Source organism: Pyrus communis, chromosome 14 (genome assembly GCF_963583255.1).
Source record: "Pyrus communis chromosome 14, drPyrComm1.1, whole genome shotgun sequence".
Classification (NCBI taxonomy): Eukaryota; Viridiplantae; Streptophyta; class Magnoliopsida; order Rosales; family Rosaceae; genus Pyrus; species Pyrus communis.
The window spans coordinates 5,953,298-5,971,570 of record NC_084816.1 but is presented as its reverse complement, the minus strand read 5'-3'; the positions used below and the strand labels follow the sequence as shown (position 1 = coordinate 5,971,570).

General features: G+C 37.4%; 1 pseudogene; it reads right to left on the bottom strand.

The window, feature by feature from the left end:
* Positions 1-14,115: 14,115 nt before the first annotated feature.
* LOC137714132 (putative receptor-like protein kinase At3g47110) lies at positions 14,116-17,458 on the bottom strand (annotated as a pseudogene).
* Positions 17,459-18,273: the final 815 nt, after the last annotated feature.

Sequence of the window (18,273 nt, the reverse complement as noted above, 5' to 3'; positions counted from 1 at the left end):
ATAAAAGCTTTGGTTGTAGTTGTACTTAAGGTGGAGCACTATTTTTGGGGATAGCTGCATTCACAATAGAAAAGCTACCCTATTTGGTGAGCTTTTAATCAAAATAGTCTCTGAGATTTGCATCAATCTTCACTTTAGTTCATGAGATTTGCATAACTCTTCACTTTTGTTCCTAAGATTGAGAATCATTACAAGTGGTCCCTGAGATTGTCCACCGTCAATCATTTTGATTCTTCCGTAATAATCTCCATTAAATTGATAGTATTTTTGTTAAATTTCAGGGACCAAAATGAAGAGTTACGAAAATCTCAGGGACCAAAGTAAGAAGTTATAACAATCTCAAAGATCATTTTTGCTAAAAAGCCTATTTTGTGCAATTCATTTAAAAGGGAAGTTTCATTGAATCGCAATAATATGCAGGGGTACAAAATGATTTAAAGGAGCTCTCTCAATTGGCCTTTTGCCCTAATTTTATGAGGGTGGTTGTGGTGGTTAGAATTCAATAATACTACGTATGTTTAGGAGGTTTCCATTTAATCTTGGAAAACATGCATATTTAAGCAAAATTCCAGTAAAACTAAGTTATTTTTAGCTTTGATAAAGCGATATTAAATTAATTTACGGAAGAAGAATCTAAATTTGAATGCAAAAAGCAAACACATTGTCCTCACCAACCAAACTAACTTTGATCCAAGCAAAATCATGAACATTATAAAGCTCAAGTTCGCATGCCTTGGATCGTCAAAAACCTTATTATTTGGTTGGACGTAGGGACCATAATTTTCCCAAATATGAAATATATTTTGCACAATCACTCTTTATGCTTATACTAAACAAAACGAATTGTTTGCACCTTTACGCAATCCCCATTAGAAAAGCCACAAGTTTCTCAACCAAGCAAATTGGCATCATAATGTCCAAAGAGAGCAATTTACGTACCCTTTTCTCACTCTTTTATTTTCTTTTAAAATACCAACATGCAGGTGCAGCTAGCACCATCACGATGTCTGTCCAAATATCAAATGGTCATTCCTTTCTTTTTCTTCTGCAAAACGGCCAAAACCCTAATGACCAACCACCACAGCAACTAACTTAACTGCCCCTTAAATTATTGTACACAAAAGGGTCAAGAATCCTATTTCCAAAAGCAAAATAGAGAGGTAATAATTAAAGAGTTTTAGTAATTAATAGTGTTTAATTTACTTGTTGATAAGAATTATTTGGGAGTCACCTACCGCATGCATGCAAATTGCACAAGGCAATTCATGGACCAAATTATACCACCGTATCCTTTGCAACTTAACAGCTGATAGCTGGCCACTCAGTACTACGGTATTGTTCTACCCATCTTCGCTTAGAAGGGAGAGGTCTTGGGTTCAAATCTGGTGGATGACAAATTCGATACCAAATTAGGCTGCCCATTGTGTGGCTTAGCTGAACTCTCCCTCCTCCAAGTATAAAAATATCAATGTACTAAAAAAAAAAACAGCTAGTCCCTTGGTTCATTCTGAAGGCAGGAAAATAATGAACAAAATTGATTCATCTCCTAACCATACCAACTGGGTCTCGATAAATTTATAAATTAATCAAGTTTATTTACTTTCATAATTAATATTTTGGGTAACAATTTATGATGAAATTCATTAAGTACTAATAATAAGTAGACGACATTAATTGGTGTGCGGTAAAGATAGAGCAGTAAGTTGAAAGATTATTAACACATGGTACCTTTGTTGTAAAAACATATTTGTTAGTATACCGATTGTTTGTCCAAAAACAAATCATTATCAATTGTAACAAATCTGAATTAAGATAAATTAATGAACGGCTAAGATTTTTCATTTTTTGCGGGTTTATTAGGACTCTTCCATTCGTCAAGATTGGTAGAACAACTCGTAAACCATTCGACCAGAATTCAGAATACACATGGGAGAATAAACAATGCTAGAAAACCTTGATTTGTGATAGCCCATGGGCTTTAAAATGGCCGTCAGTAACCATACCAACGAACTTGAACCCCATCCCCTTAAAACTCGTTTCGGATATGAAATTTTGAGTATTTAGAGATGCTTTCGTTATTTCTAATAATATGGCTCGGTAACACTTTATGGAGGAGTTCATATAAATAAGTCTGAGATTAGTCTACTTTCAATAAACATGTCCAGTCAACTCGGTGTTTAGAAGAACATTGCTTGGCTTGAGATCACAATCAGTGTTTCGCTATAAAAAGGGCGATTCCAAACTAACAAGGCTCCCCGATTTGTAAGGGTCAGGGTTGGGGGGAGGGACGCGAATGTCCATCATATGCAAACTCCCCTTGCTTTTTGAAAAAATGCTATTTTCACGACTCGAACCTATGATCTTTCGGTCACAAATAATCAAATGATCAACCTTTTCGTTTCGCTATGATTGAGGAAATAATCCAGTGCACAATAACAATATCAATAGCAATCTCTAGCCTTTGAAGAACATTTAATTCTTGGGTGGATGCAACCAATGGCAATATCTTACCTCTTTCATTACAGGAGGTGGATGCAACCAGCTTCTTTTTTGCATGAACTCATAAACTAGAGCCTTTAAATCATCACCTCGAAAATCAACACTTGAACATGCAGATATGACCTTGACAAGATTTTGATATGCTTGATATTTCTCAAAGCCTCACATTCGGCTATGTAACTCTTCGGCGCTCCGTGGCATAACGTGTTAAACACCTTCACAGCTACAAGTACAAGCCGATCTCTATTGTCAGTATAAAGAACCCATTTGTACACAAACTCGAAACTGCCAACACCAATCAAATTAACTGAAGAAAACCCATCAGTGGCTTTTGAGAAAGTAGCTATGCCACTTGCAAAATAGAGGAAGTACCCGGATACTAAAAGGGATTATTAATTTCAAGCTATGAACTAATCTAATTGCTCTGAGCAAGAAGGAAGTAACTTACTTTGTAGTTGATGACTAAATCATAGGGTCTTGGTTCTTTATGACCGTCTTGTGCTGGTTTGGAGAGTAAGACTACTTTGGCAGACTAATGACCAAGCCTTATGTGAAACTCGACTAGCCTAAACCATTATCATCCTATTAAAAAAATTTGGAAAGAAAGAAAGAAAGAGAAGGGCTATGAGTTAATCTTCTTTTATTGGACCTCTATAGACTTGGAATTGGGCAGCTTGAGATTAGGAATTCCCTCGCAGAATCTAGTGTTGTCAACAATTGAAATTGCACTTTGATTTTGGAAAACACCTTAAACTGGTACTGGTCAAGTCTGATAGGAAACTCAAATCACCATCTTTACCACTTCCAAGAATTTTGTTGAATGTTGAGGGTCTTGAGGTTATGAATCTTTCAAAAATTTGGAATCTGTCAATGTGAATATTCAACAAATTCGTGGCACGAACTAGACTTTAATCAATGTGAATATTGCACAAATCACCAAGTACAACAAGTAGTAATACAAACTGAAACACTCTGATCCCGATATCCACGAGGACAATGAAAATCTAGGTATGTTGGTTGACATTAGGAAGTTGACGAAACCATAACATGTAGTGAAGTGTAAAAGTACGAATAAATTGAAGTCTGAAATTAAATTTAACCACGAGTGCGCAGTGTTGGTGATACCCTTATGACAATGCATGTAATGTCAGAGTAGATAAAAGTGCAGCGAAAGTACAGAATTTTGTCATCCTAGGTATGATAGATATTAATAAAAACTAATAAAGATAAAGCTTCCTATATTATCGGAAATGGATGTCAGAACTGTTAATGACCCTCATATCTGCCAGAGTACACTATTCTAAAAGTCCCCGCATAGCGCCACCTAGGCACTAGACGACTGACCACTGCTCCGAATAATACCTATGCGTTTGAAATTAGGAAAAGGCGCCTAGACATGCCTAGGCACCGGTCTAGCCCCCCAAGGCACCCCTCTAGCTCGACTAGCTGGCCTTGACCCCCATCTAGGTCGCGACTCTTACTTAGATAGGAAATAGATAATTTCATTTTATATTTTATTTTTTCAATAAATGGTAAGAGACTTGTTAAATACTTGGATGAACATTCATTATATGCAGTTCCTCATGTTTTCAATATGTTCTAATACTTTGTAATCTATGTCATTCTATTTTGTAATTTGTGTATTCCAATATAATTATGTATTTTTTAAGAATAATTAGACATTTATTTATATGTTATATATTAAATATAATTAAAATTTAAAAAAATCGTCTAGGTGTTAGGTCACTGCCCGCCGCCCGACTAGTGTCTAGTACACCTTTTAAAAGCTTGAGAACACATCTATCAAGTCCTGAAAGAACGCAAAACAGAAAGTGTGGCAATGAACATAATTGGTCATTATTTACATTGCAAACTTCTACATCTACTATGGTAACAAAAACGCTAAGACTTCATAAGCAGTATATGAAAATTTCTATCCAAGAAACGTATTGGAATGAAGTTAAGATGCAACATCATTTGATATTCTTTAGACGATCTGTTGCGGATTCAGCATTTAACAAGCCATTCCAATTCTTTCTTTTTTTTTTTTTTTTGGTTCAAACCATAAGCCATTCCAGTTCTAAATATCAAATTTAAGCACACCTCAACTTTATGAACTCTAGCACTGCATTCTTTCTCTTTTTTTTTTTTTTTTTGTAATCTCCTGTAATTATTCTTCCCAATTTAATTAGGCTTAGGATTGTATATTATATCTCTTCCTGAGAAGAATAAACATATCATTCAAAGCATTCTCTTCTTGGCACCAAAGCTTAGGTTAGGGAAAAAAAAAACAAACAAACAAACAATGCGCTGTGCACAGAACCACAACCATCAGCTGCACAGCCAGTTGTGCAGAGCTGTCTAACCAGCGAGTAACGCCGTCGTTGCTGACCCGAGAACCACCAGCCGGGTAGCCAGTTGTGCATCGCGCCTGTTCGACCAGCAAGCGACTCCGTCGTTGCTGACCCCGAGTTCACTTCATCGACCTGTGCCCGCTACTGCATCACGGGGACATATTCGACTGCCCAGATCGAAATTAGCAACCCACAAACATATACGTTGCCGCTGCAACTATTCTCTGAATCTGCTGCACTCCCTGTACCCGCATCCTCGCCGTCGCTTTGATCCAAACTTCACCGCTGCTGCTATCTCATCGCATCCAGAATCCCAGAATTGAGATCCCAGACCTGCACTCGGACTTGTTTTCTCTGGAGAACACTGCCCAGAAATAGAACCAGGATCCTCGCCGGATCCATTCCCTAGAACCCTAGGGATTACGCAATCGTGTCCGTTCATCGTATATCGTGCAATCATAAATCATTTAAAATTCAAATATAAATAGTACGTAACGAAAACTGACCACACAATATACGATAAACGGACACGATTACATGATCCTTAGAATCCCTAGGAATGCATCCGGCGAGGATTCCTAGAAATAGAGATTGAAAGGAATGTAAAAAAAAAAAAAAAAAAAAAAAGGAAATAAGGAAAAAAAAAAGAAAAAGACATTATTTTTTGGCAGTTTGTTTAAGGACCACACGGCAAGGAAAAAAAAATTGCGGTTTTTGAGATTATTATTATTTTTAATTGTTGTTGGGCTATCCTTCTTGGTGGCCCGTGCAAATTGAAGCTTCTTGGGCTTGGTTTGCTTGGAAATTTGGGCTTTACCGATCATCGAGTGACGTATTGATTAAAGTTGTTTGGGAATGGCAGACTGGACTTGTACGTCTCCAAATCGATCCGATCAACTCGGACATAAGAATACGACCACTCGTACCTCGTTTGCTGATGCAAAGGTAGATTCTGGAAATATAGTTACAGAAGTGTTTGCCTCTACTAATACATGTAACAATGGTGAGGCTTTAAAGGTTTCTGCCTCTGATATGAATAACACGTGGATAATTGATTCTAGTGCTAATGAACATATGACTTGTGATTCTAGACAGGTAGAAACCCTAAAACCATCCACCAAAACTGTCGTGAGTGTCGCCAACGATAATCCTGCCCCTATTATCAAGGAAGGAACCATCTCCCTTTCAGATACCCTTAGTCTTGATACCGTGCTTGTTGTTCCTTCTCTTGACTATAATTTATTATCTGTTGCTCAAATAATTGTCGCCCTACATTGTCTTGTGATTTTTTTGGCCTTTTTTTTGTGTTTTTAAGGACATTCGGACTCGTAAGACGATTGGTTATGGTATTAGGAAAGGGAAACTCTACTACTTGGAGCTGACATCAAACAATTCTCGAATGTTGACTCAAGCTCTTGTTGTGGAAGGAAATCCAGGGGATAGGAATAAAGCGTCGAAGATTTGGTTGTGGCATCATCGACTTGGACATGCTTCGTTCGATTATCTGTGGAGGTTGTTTCCTAGCTTGTTTGGTAAGCATGATATTTCTAACTTTACATGTGGTGTTTGTGAAATGGTTAAAAGTCATCGTACTTTGTTTCTGCCTAGTTTGAATAAAAGTTCAATCTCATTTATGATCATTCATTATGATGTTTGGGGACTATCTAAAAATGTTACACTTAGTGGTGCTCATTGGTTTGTTACTTTTATTGATGACTGCACACATATGACTTGGGTTTGTGTGATGAAGTCCAAAAGTGAAGTTACTTCTTTGTTTCAGCGGTTTTACAAAATGGTACAAGTACAATATAAGTCCCAAATACAGGTTCTCATGAGTGACTATGGCGGCGAATATGTAAACTCTAAACTTCATGCCTTTCTTGATTGAGGCGAGTCTCCTGTTATCTTTTTGGGGAGAAGTTCTCACCTCAGCTACGTATTTCATGGATCGTGTTCCATCCCGATCAGTCGAATTTCAAACACTGCTTTAGACTCTTTCTTCATATGTTGATGTTACTACAGTTCCTAATCTTCTCCCTCACGTGTTTGGTTATATGGCCTTTGTTCACCTGCATAAACAGCAGGGAAGTAAGCTTAAGCCTTGGGCCTTATTGTGTGTGTTTGTGGGGTATGCCTCAAATCAAAAAGGGTATCGTTGTTATCACCCTCCGACGAAAAAATTGTTTGTCACTATGGATGTTGCATTTCATGATGATGATATGTATTTTACCAATCCCGAGACTTCACTTCAGGGGGAGAATTAGACAGAAGTTCAAACTCTTAATTATACTATTCCAAATATAGATACTGTGAATGATTTGGATTTAAGTGGTGATGTCTTGGAGACAAGTGGTGATCATTCACAAGAAAACAATGTTGTGAATGAATTGGAACTAAGTGGTAATGTCTTGGAGACAAGTGGTGATCATTCACATGGAAATAATGTTGAAAACCTTGAAAGGGACGAGTCGACATCTCCAGATAACTCACTACCAGTTTCCTCACCACCGGACAGTCCTATGTCGCCAACTATCTCATAGTCGATCTTGAGTCCCAATAACCATAATCAATCGTCTTCAATCCTGGATGCACCACCACCATGTCGTCTCTCTGATCGCGTCAACTGAGGTATTTCTAAACTTATTTATGAAGTCGACCGTAAATGCAAAACTAGGTATCCGATGAGTAAGCCCAACCCTGAGTCTAATGTGTTATACCCGTTAAGTAATTATGTGTCTACTAGTCACCTATCAGAATCAAATAAATCATTTGTGCATCAATTATCTACTGTATATATTCCTAACAATGTGCAAGAGGTTTTAGTTGATCCACGTTGGCAAGCAGCAATGAATGAAGAGTTGAAGTCATTGAAGAAGAATGCTACCTGGGAGATCATAGACTTGCCAGTCGGCAAGAAACTTATGGGATGCAAATGGGTCTATACAGTGAAGTACAAAGCTGATGGGACAGTGGATTGCTTCAAGGCAAGGCTAATAGCAAAAGGATACACTCAAAAATATGGAATTGACTATACATATACATTTGGCCCTGTGGCCAAGATCAATATAGTTCATGTTTTGTTGTCCTTGGCTGCAAATCTTAATTGGCCATTACAGCAGTTCGATCTGAATAATGCCTTCTTGCATGGGGACTTGATAGAAGAGATTTACATGGAACTCCCACCAGGGAGTAACGTTCCAAAGATGCATAGACAAAAGGTGTGCAGGCTTCGAAAATCATTGTATTGGTTGAAGCAGTCTCTAAGAGCGTGGTTCGGTAGATTTACTAAGTCTATGAAAGCATTTAGATATAAGCAAAGCAACTGTGATCACATGTTATTCTTGAAACGTTGGAACAGAAAGCTTACAGCACTCATTGTATATGTGGATGACATGGTAGTTACCGGTAATGATCCGGATGAGTGTGCAGCCTTACAGAAATATTTAAGTACATAACTCGAGATGAAGGATCTTGGGTCTTTGAAATATTTTCTTAGAATTGAGGTTTCAAGGAGCAAGTCAAGAATCTTCCTGTCACAGAGAAAGTATATTCTTGACCTGTTAAAAGAAACTGGCATGTCAGCTTGCAAACCTGTGACTACTCCGTTGGCAGAAGGAATGAAGTTAAGCATTGATTTGAACCAAGTACCGGTAAATAAAGGGAGGTATCAACGGTTAGTGGGAAGATTAATGTATTTGGCACATACTAAACCAGACATTGCTCATGCCTTGAGTGTTGTTAGTCAATACATGCATAATCCAGGAGAACAACACATGAATGCAGTTATAAGGATATTGAGTTATTTGAAAGGAAGTTCGGGGAAAAAGGATTTTGTTTAAGAAGAATGGTCATTTTAGTATTGAAGGTTATATATATGCTGACTGGGCCGATTCGAGTAATGATAGGCGTTCAACATCAAGTTACTTTACCTTTGTTGGTGGAAATCTAGTTACTTGGAAAAGCAAGAAGCAGGGAGTAGTAGCAAGATCAAGTGCAAAAGCAGAATACATAAGTATGGCCCTTGGTATTTGTGAGATTTTATGGCTTAAACTACTACTACGAGATTTAGGTGTCAAACATAGTCAACCAATGAAGTTGTTTTGTGATAATAAAGCTGCTCGCGATATTGCTCATAATCCGGTGCAGATAGAGATTGACAGATTCTTTATTAAAGAAAAGCCAGAGGGTAAAATAATTGAAATGCCTTTAATTAGAACGGAAGATCAAATAGCTGACATTCTCACCAAAGCAGTTTCTAGTGAAAAGTTTTCCAAGTTTTTGGACAAGTTGGGCATGTGTAACATATATGCACCAACTTGAGGGGAATGTTGACTTGTATAGTTTCCTATAATTTAGGATTTCCTAGTTTATGATGGATCCCGTGTAATCTGGGAGAAATCTCTTTGTAATCTCCTGTAATTATTCTTCCCTATTTGATTAGGCTTAGGATTGTATATTATACCTCTTCTTGAGAAGAATAAACATATCATTCAAAACATTCTCTTCTAATAGCTCAGTTTGAATTTTGTAAAGTCAATACTCCAAAATAAAAGAGGAAATATAATGAAGTATATATCTAAGATATTTACCTAGAGCTGCATAACCAACCATTCATCTTATTCCAACGAAACTTGTCTGACTTTGAATTGCTGAAACATTTCTCGTTACTTGTGAGAGAAACCTTGCTAATCCAGTTAGACACATGTCCAATCAATTCGTTGTTCAAGAGAACGTTGTTTGGCTTGAGATCACAAGGAACTATCCGTGTTTCACAATAATTATGAAGTTACTCCAATGCACAAGCAACACCAATGGAAATTTCTAGCCTCTGAAGAAGATTTAAATTCTTGGGTACATGACTCTTCAAAATAAAATTTCCACCAGTCAATCATGTTATTTGGCCTCTTAACTCTTTAGTTCCAGAATGTGGATACAGCCACTCCTTTAAGCTCCCGTCGTCCGTGAACTCGTAAACTAGAGCCTTGAAATCATTACCCTGAAAATCAACATTTGAACACAGAATTATAATATGATCATTTAGGCTTTGGTCCCTAGTCAACCTTATTGTTAGAATTAAACTCTTTCATGCCTGATATTTATCAAAACCTCACACGCGGCTATGAAACTATTTGATGCTCCACGGCGGAACAAATCAATCACCTTAACTGCAACATATTGAGCTCTATTATTATCATCATCATCAAAAACTCCTTGGAGGCGCTACCAATGACGATGATCAACTCTTCATGAAGCAAGCAAAGAAAAAACTGGGAGAGGGGGAACAATTCTCTGGTTTTCTATCTTTCGTGTTTGGAAAATAATTGCTCTCTAGGTTTATTTAATCCTTTATTTAAGGTATAGTTAAATAAATTCTAGAGGCAATTGGTATTCATCACCCATAATACTTTACTACACTTGAGCTCAAAATTCAAAGCAGACAAGGAATCCACTTTTTGTTAGCCCACTCAACTTGGGATTTCTACACCTCATGCACCTTCCATTTGTGGAGTAAAAAATAATTAAAAAATCTTAGAGCTGACACATGGACTTTTGTTCATGATTGATGAGAATAACCTTTATTAAATTGGTAAGGCCCTCATCTGTTCCATGCATATATCAACAACCAAAAAGACACAAGCTGTTGAACACACTATCTCCAAACTCCTCTACCCATGGCAAGGAGATAAGACAAGGGAATGAAAAGTAGAATTAATAACTAAATCCTACCTTTAAGCTTTCCTCATGAAAGACTACTTCCTCATCCAATGGATGACACAACTTGGCCAACTGAATGTTGACATGTGGCGCGAGATCCTTCACCCTGTGTGCCCGGCCAAACCATATAAATACTCCTTATTCCGCACTTCTCAAGTAAGTTGAAACCATGAACTCAAGCTCTAAACTCGCTCTTTTTAGATAAACTTAGGCATCAGAGATCCATTGGCCAAACTCTCTCCACTCCTTGGGCGTGTGGCTTTGGTTTTTGTCCAAAGATGTTTAATTATTTGTAAGTACAATTTCAAGAGTGAAGACAATGAACTTTTACTACCACACCTAATATTTGTCAAAACTTCACATTCAGCTATGAAACTCTTCGAAGCTCCACGGCGTAACAAGTTAAACACCTTCACGGCAACAAGTTGAGCTTTATCATTATCATTGATCACTCATTTGTACACAGACCCCAAACTATCATGAGCATTATCATTATTATCAAGAACTCCTTTGTACACAGACCCCAAACTATCGGCACCAATTAAATTAGCCGTTGAGAACCTGTCAGTAGCTTTAAGTAGAGTAGTATATGACGCTTGCAAAATAATGTTCTCCAAAGTGCTCAGTGAAATTTCTATCGTTTTCTTTCTTGACGAATAAAGAAAGAAATAGGAGAACACCATGGCTAGCTATTCCTAGAAGATTAAGTCCAAATACTAAAGGGCGTATTAGTTTCAAGCTATGAGACAATCTTCATTTCTTGGTTTCTTTAGATTGTTTGAGTTCATCGGGTTGGAGAGACGATAGGTTGGAGGAGACAGAGAACAATTTTAACATTTTTTTATTTTTATTTTAATGGACCCAAACATGAATATTAATTGTTGCGATATAAGGGACACTTGTCCAGCAAATTGTTAGAAACTTGCTTTTGAGGCAAATCTGCCTAGCATATCTCTTCTGCACAGCGATGCAATAAATAAGCACTCATCAAATAAGCCTTCAAAATTCTCACAAGGCCGGCCGGGAATCAATTTAAGGTATATGAGGTCAAATAATTGAATTTGAGGGATCGAGAAGCTCACACAACAATCATTAGTATCGGAGAGAGAACAAAAAAACACATTACTAACCAGGTGGAAGATCATGTATTTGGCCTCATGTGACCTCAGATCTCATCCAATGTGAAGCTTCTCACTCACATCAGATCTCACGTTGGCATCACCCAATATAAAAATTACCCTAACAGAGCAACCCTAGTTATGAATGGGAATTTGAAGTCTGTAAGTTGTGAGGGGTCGTAACTGTGAACACTAATTTGGCATGTTTTAATTCATTTTAAATTGATTAACTATGTACAAAAATATCATTCTGTTCCAGATAAATATAGTCTGTGAACACTTCCATCCAAATGTATGTGTATACATATGCAATGGCAGATTCAAGACTCTAATCACATGGGGTTCCAATTTAAGATTCAAGCACGCACAGCCTTTTCATCGAGAAATTTAGTCGAGCACGTGGGGGCATTTTTTCTGCCTAAAAGGTATTCATCGAACAATTTGTGGGTATACTCAGGTCTCATACCAGATGGTCATAGGGTCCTTTGACGACTTTCTTCGTAGGGTCCTAGGGAACCAAGAGGATCCCTGGATACATCACTGATAAACTTTGTCGACTTAGCATGGTCCACCATCAATATCACCGATATTGTCCTAACTTAACCTCATATTGCTAGATGTTGAGTTTTATCACAACAAACCTTGATAATATTAGGGTTGGAATATCCCATGTATAAGTTGTATATTATTTTGTCATATTTCACAATGGAAACCCTCATTTCTGAATTGGATTGTGAAATTGGTAAGTTTCATTTGAGATGCAAATGACAAGAAAAGTTTGTAGAAAGATAAGAGGAACCTACATTGCAGTTTCTGGTTCGTGAAAATTCAAATGACAACCACTTTGACTTGTTCTTCCGTAGACGAAACTTAAATGCATGCTTACAATGTTGACAACAGCAGGTCCGAATTTTCTATAAACTCCAAGGACCGAGATGTACTATTCCAAAACGGGACAATGAAGCAAATTGACTCCAGAAATTAACCAAACATAATATCATCCTGGAAAATAGATGTCAAGCAAGTCGGCCCTGAACATTGAACAACTACTACAAAAAACACTTTCAGATTGAAAATATATAAGATGAGAGAAAATCGGTTAAGGTGGTTTTGGACATGTGAAACAAAGAGCTACAGATGCTCTGGTAATAAAATACAATTATGAGATAAAGACTCAAGATGAAAAGGAGTTGAGGAAGATTTAGGAAGACTTGGATAGAAGTTTTAATAAAAGACATGGAGTACTTGAAGTTAACGAAAGATTTAGCACAAAACCGAAGGCATATGCCATTTTAGTATTCATATAGTCGACTTCACTTATTAGAATAAGACTTTGCTGCTGTTGTTGTATAAAAGGGGCTATTCTAGCTAAAATCCCAATCATTAAAGGTTCGACTGGTCCTGCTTTCAAGGATTAACTTGAAGAGAAATGCAAGTGGTAATAAATTTGAAGGGAGTGGGATCATGTAGATTTTGAAGAAAGGAGAAAATGGGAAGGAAATGACAGGGGAGAGAATTTTAGTCCAATTTGAAGACCATGTAGATTTTGAGGGCCAGAGAGTCAATATCGAAAGAGTGAATAGGAATAATCAATTGGTTTTAAATTTAATCAACAAATTCGTGGCACGAGCTAAACTTTGAGTCTTTGACATTTCTTTCCAACGACTACTGTCCCTTACTGCCAAGAAAGTGAATAAATAAAATGTTTATAAACTAAGTCAGTTAAATTTATTTATATTATTACAAGAACAATATTTGGCTACAAATGAGTATGAATTCTTATTCAAAAACTCTTCGTATTCGAATTACAGAGTTTGTGCTTATGATCAGAACCGTTCATATTAAAAATCACATTGTAAAAACCATTTCTGTAAAAAATGAATTAAAACTAAAGTTGTTTAGTTAATCTATTCTAACAAATACATAGACTGTTTGTAATGCTTTCACCAATTCCGTTCATTTGTTTTTATACAGTTCGATGACTAAACAACCTTAGTTTTAATTGATTTTTTACAGAGGGAATCTTTATAGAGTGATTTATAATATAAACGGTTCTGATTATAAAAATGGAGTTCTATAAATCGACAATGAATAATTTTAAGTAAAAATTCTTACTCATTATTTGAATAGCTAAGTATTGTTTTTATTACAAAACTATTGTCCTTTAGAATTCATCGCTTCTGTGACATAAAAAAGGACGCAATAACCTATAAAAACATATTGTTGGTACGACGACGTTACGAACTCTCCATGAAATAATCCAGAAGCTTCCCAACCAAGCAAATTATTATGTTTATGTATAAGCCTCGGTTAGAGTCGAGATTTGGATTGAATTGGATAACAAATTAGATGCAATGTTATGTAGAATATATACATAATAGAACAAGAAGTGATAGACTTTTCTTTTCCTTTTAAGTAACATAGGGGGATCTAGGCAATACAAGAAATAGTGTAGTTTTCACACAAGAACCTCATCGAGTCGTTGTTCATTATTCACTATGCAAATTACCACATCTACTGTAGCTCCAACAAGATAGAATACTTCACACGCAGCACAAGACCATTTCCCTCTCACAAAACCTCGTAAAAGAAGTTTCTATGCAAGACGAGTGTTCCTAATGGATTGGAGTTCAGATGCAGCATCATTGATATTCTGTAGTCGATTCCTTGGGGATTCAACAGAACATGCAATTCCAATTTTGTATATGGAGCTCAAGCATGTCTCAATTTTTTGAACATTCGAGCTGCTTTGATTGGGAGTCTCATTTGTGTATCCTTGAAGGAGTGGTGCATCTGTAATCTCGGAAACTCGTCCAAGGACAGCCATCTTGACAAAATTATGGAGGTTCAGGTTGTCACTAAACATGTTGTCAGTGGGTCTCTTCCCTGTAAAAATTTCCAATAGGAGAATGCCAAAGCTGTAGACATCTCCATTTGTTGAGACCTCACTTCCCATAGCATACTCTACATACAAATATAAGAAAACAACAATGTGACCACAATTGTAAATATATAAAAACAAAAATATCTTCACTTGTATTATGCATATAGGATATGAGGATACGGACCTTGAGCAGCATAACCAACTGTTCTTCGTATTCCAATTGAACTTGTCTGGGTTTGATTTGCTGAGACATTACTTGATAGTGGTGGGAGAAACCTTGCTAATCCAAAGTCAGAAACATGTCCCGTCAACTCGGCGTTTAGAAAAACATTGCTTGGCTTGAGGTCACAATGAACTGTTGGTGTTTCACAATGATTATGAAGATAATCTACTGCAAAAGCAACATCTATAGCAATGTCTAGCCTCTGAAGAAGATTTAAATTCTTGGGTGTATGATCTCCTATCGCTTCAATATCAGTAGGTGGATGCAACCACTCCTCTGAGCTCCCATTTTCCATGAACTCATAAACTAGAGCCTTGAAATCATTGCCATGATTATCAACACTTGAGCATGCAGTTATAATCTTGACGAGATTTCGATGCCTGATATTTCTTAGAGTCTCACATTCAACTATGAAACTCTTTGATGCTCCATGGCGTAACAGGTCAAACACTTTCACAGTAACAAGTTGATCAGTTTTATCATCCTTGTCAGTAAGAACTCCTTTGTATACAGACCTAAAACCACCCACACCAATCAAATTAGTCGAAGAGAATCCACCAGTAGCTTGTTGGAGAGTAGAATACGACACTTGCAAATAAGTGTTCGTCAAAGTCCTCCCCGGAGTTTCTTCAATGTTTTTTCTTGGCGAGCAAAGAAAGAAATAGGACAGCGCCATTGCTATTCCTAGAAATGCAAGTCCGGATACTAGTGGGACTATTAATTTAAGGTTACGAGATGATCCTCCTTTTGTGGACCCTTTAGAGTTGCATTTAGGCAACTGAAGATTAGCAATCCCTCCACAGAGTCCTGTATGTCCAACAATTGAAATTGATGAAGCATTTTTTAATACACCTTCAGTTGGTACGGACCCCCAAAACTCGTTGAATGACAGGTTCAGATTCACCAAGAATACAAGATCATCTGAAAATTGTGGAATTTCACCTGAAAGATTGTTACGAGAAAGGTCTAAATCTCGAATAGCTCTCAACGCTGCCATAGATGAAGGGATAGACCCCTTAAACAGGTTTCTTTGCAAGTGTAGAACTTCTAAACTCTCGCAATTACCAAGGCTGCTCGGAAGCTCTCCGGTTAACATGTTATCAGAAATGTCCAGCTCACCTAGACTGGTCATCTTTCCAACCTCCATGGGAAGGAAACCTGTAAAATGGTTTGCAGACAAGTTCAAATATATTGATAAGGAGGAGAGGCTGAGAACTTTTGGAGGTATTGTGCCACTAAGGTTATTATATGAAAGATCCCAATTTTGTAGCCGCTGGATTTCGCCTAGGCTTGAAGGGATGATTCCCTGAAGATTATTTCTTTGCAAGAAGAGTCTGCCTAACTTGGTTAAGTTCCCAAGAGAGGACGGAATGCTTCCAGTTAATTCATTTGCTGAAAAGTCTAATTCTGCAATTCTCGAAAGCTCCCCACTGTCCGAGGGGATATCACCTGTGAAGTTATTGTCCTCCATAGCCAACGATTGCAGGTTGATCCATTTCCCCATGCCAACTGGGATGCTTCCATCTAGTTGGTTTGTGTAAACCCAAAATCTTTCAATCGTAGTTGATAAATTGGATATTAATGTGGGAAGCGTTCCTCTGAAGTTGTTCACAGGCATAATCAGCCACATTAGCTCTGTGGCATTCGTCAAGTCCGAGAGAAAATTCAAGTCACCTTCCTTGCCGCTTCCGAGATGAGTATTTTGAATGTTAAAATGTTGGAGGTTATGAAGCTTCTGGAGGTTGGGTACTTGCCCAGTTAGATTGTTGAAGCCAACATGAAAGGTCGGTACACTTGTAGCATTGGATATTGAGAGAGGAATGGATCCGGTAAATTGATATTGGGCAATGTTAAGAACTTGGATATTAGGAAGAGTTTCTCCCAAGTCCGAGGGAAGAGTCCCTTGAATTCGGTTAAATACTACGTGTAAAGCTTGGAGAGTAGAAAGGTTATATATGGAGGGAGGGATGACACGAGACAAGTTGTTTATGCCCAATGACAAAAATGTTAACCTTTTCAGTTGACCTAGAGAACTAGGGATGCTTCCCATCAAGTTATTACCATAGGCAGCAAATGCCTCGAGAGACGAAAGGGTACCCAAGGAAGGAGGGATCTCTTCTGTTAAATTGTTATTTTGTAAAACCAATTGTTGAAGCTTCGACAAGGACCCAATCTCTGGAGGAATTGTTCCACAACCAGCCTGTTGAAACCCAATTCAAAAAGACGAGGTTGGAGCAATATGATATGTTGCTTGGAATAGAGCCAGTGAATGAGTTATTGAATATATATAGTGCCTGCAATCTGTGCAAATGCGCAATTTGTAAAGGAATTTCATGACTAAAGCTATTGTTTTGCAGCTGTAGTATCCTTAGGAAACTCAGATTACCTATGTGTGGGGATTGGGATCCCACCAAATTTTGACCTTGAAGCTCCAGCCTTGTCACCCTCTGTTGATGCCGTCGACCGCATGTGACACCACGCCACATGCAAAAGTGAATGGATTCGTTCCAGGAGCTCATGATTTGATGAGGATCCTCCATGATTTGATCCTTGAGGCTAGCAATGCACGCCTGTCCGTCTCATTGGAGCTCCCACAGCATACAAGAGTCACTGCACTGCAAACTGATAAGTAAGCTAGGATAAATTTCACAACCAAAATCTCCATTGTGAATAATCGGTTGTGCGATGTGAAATTTGTAAATTGCATTTTAGCTTAAGCTAATTTATACATATGACTGGAAGAACCTGGATCATTAAGTACGCACAATAACAAGATAACTTATTAGTTGCCAATTTCTCCTTTGAACTTTAATTTTAGCCGATTATCCTCCTGAACTTTTATAAATAATCAATTTTAACCTGGCGTTAGATTTAAAAAAAAATTATCTAATTTTTCATCTATTTTGGTCAGACGGACGTCACATGACAACTGTATGAGGGCAAAAATGTATTTGTGTATTGTAATTGGACTCCCATGACTAATTCAAATAGAAAGTGTATAAAGTCAACTAGCGGCAGAGAATAAGAAGATAAAAAAAGCATATGACGTCCACATAAAGAATAAATTATTTCATTGCCTTCAAATGTTAACCGGAGAAATTAGCAACTCTTTATGTGTATATGGCGTGAAGTTAAGAGAAGAGTTAATTTAAGCCGGCCGGCGGGAAAGGCTTGACTTTTGAAGATGGATCAAAGATTTTACAACATGGAGACATGTGGGCGATGTAATTAGCCATACTTAACTAAATATAATTAAGCCGACAGGCTTGGCTGCTCATATTTTAGTAATGTTCTAGGAAGATAAGGAAGAGATTGAATGCCTTGTTCAAGCAATCAAGCATGCTACACAACCAGAATCCTCATTTGAGAGAGACAGGTGATGTGATAATGGGAATTTGTTTGTCCAATTTTTAGGTCATACATGAAAAAGCTAAACAATTTACATAAGCCACAACAGAATTTCGATTTCCGAAAATTGTG